We start from the raw sequence: 1,893 nt of genomic DNA on the forward strand, positions 1-1,893 counted from the left end.
TAATATACACTCAAAAAATAATGAAAATAATAATTGTGGCGCGTCAACATTCAAGCAAGCATGAATAAAAATATAGAAAATCTCCAAATTTATTTGGTTTGACTTCTAATTAACCCACAGATTATAGACGTATTTAAGTCAACTATGAGGGATGTCCACAGGGGTGGACTCTGTAGCTCCCAACCCCAAATAAAGGATTTTTTTTCTTCGTAAAGAAATTTTTTTATTGGGAAATCTTTTTTTTTTTTAATATTATTCTTTTTATAAAAAAAAAAGTTATTTTGATCAAATTCAATAAATCAAGCCCCATAAACCTGCGGAATTATTATTCCAAATACTAGGGTGAGTGTAGATACTTGACTATAGTTTAGAACCCATTATTAGGGTCGTTCACAATCAAGAAATCTTATTCCTGCCGTAGAAAAAATTATCGCTTTTTTAAGAATTTTTTTAATTTGAAAAAATAGGGAATCACTTTTTGGGATTTTTTTTGAAAAAAAAAAAAAGTAGTTCAATCAAATTCTCTGACAGAGAAGGCACATGATCCCTTCCACATAAATAATCTTTTGCCTTGGTGAAGAAGAAAATTTTTAATTGGAAATTAATGTTAAAAACTAGTCGGGCGTAGAAAAATTTATTAATTTTTATCAGCAAAACCATAATCCTTCAGACACTTTTACACAATATAGGGTCGTATTACTCAAAATACTGGGACAAAAGTCGATACACAATCATTTCAGCTATCATTTAGAAACATTATGTGATTTAAAAGACTTATATTGGCCCCAATATTGCCATAAAATCCATCAATTTATAGATCTTTTATTGTAATGATCCATTTGGGCCTTATAAATAGTGTCATTTGCGAATATTGCTTGTGTAAAAATTGAGGATGATGTAATTTAGATACCATTTCTAGCTTGCTTTTGTGTTGACAGGGCACATATATAAAAAAACAACGGAGTAAAATAATAGTTAATTTAAAACATTCAAAATCACTTCCACACTTTTTCTTTATAAATAAATAATGAGAACTATCACATCACCAAAAAAACAAAAACGCAAAATAAACGGGCAGCATTTGAATGAATAAAATGTTGAATTTTTTTTTTTTTGAATGATTATCATAATTGAATAATAATGAATAATTATTCGGTAAACGTATGTATTTATTTATGAATATATATATATATATATATAGATATATACAGGGCCTCTACAAAATAACCAAAAAAACATCACAGTGTACATATATTTCAAAAATTATATACTTTTGCATAAAAAAACATTGCTTTTTTATTGGACTTGAATAAATGATTGCCATACTTTTTTGGGTTTTTTTTCCTCTAATAAATCGTTTGTTCGCAAATGTTCAACTAATGAAGAAATAAGATTAAATAATAATATATACGTCGATAAAAAAATAAATCAAAAAAACAAGGATAGCCACTACAAAAAAATTTACAAATATTTTTATATTAATAAAATAATTTTTTTGGGGGATTTTTTTTTTTTTTTTTTCATTTCCTTTTATTCTGTAAGTAAAATTGTGTGTGTTTATAATATATATATATATATATATATATTATTGAATATGCGTAGTATGTGTAATGTTATATTGTAAATGTTATGTAAGTGTAATTAAGTGAAGGTGTAAATTGATTATTTCTCTAGATAGAAAAAAATTCCATTGATAAAATTCTAATGAATGAGCTTAAGCCAAAAAAAAAATAAAAAATAGATAAAATAAAAATATATATAGTATTTAAAAAAATACAAGTGCGATAAATCAAAAATTATAATCAAAATCCATCAGACATCATTTGAGCTGATGATGATGATGACGACGATCTTCCACTTTGTTTGTCAAAAGTGACCATATTTGTATATATA

Source organism: Lepeophtheirus salmonis, chromosome 3 (genome assembly GCF_016086655.4).
Source record: "Lepeophtheirus salmonis chromosome 3, UVic_Lsal_1.4, whole genome shotgun sequence".
Taxonomy (NCBI): domain Eukaryota; kingdom Metazoa; phylum Arthropoda; class Copepoda; order Siphonostomatoida; family Caligidae; genus Lepeophtheirus; species Lepeophtheirus salmonis.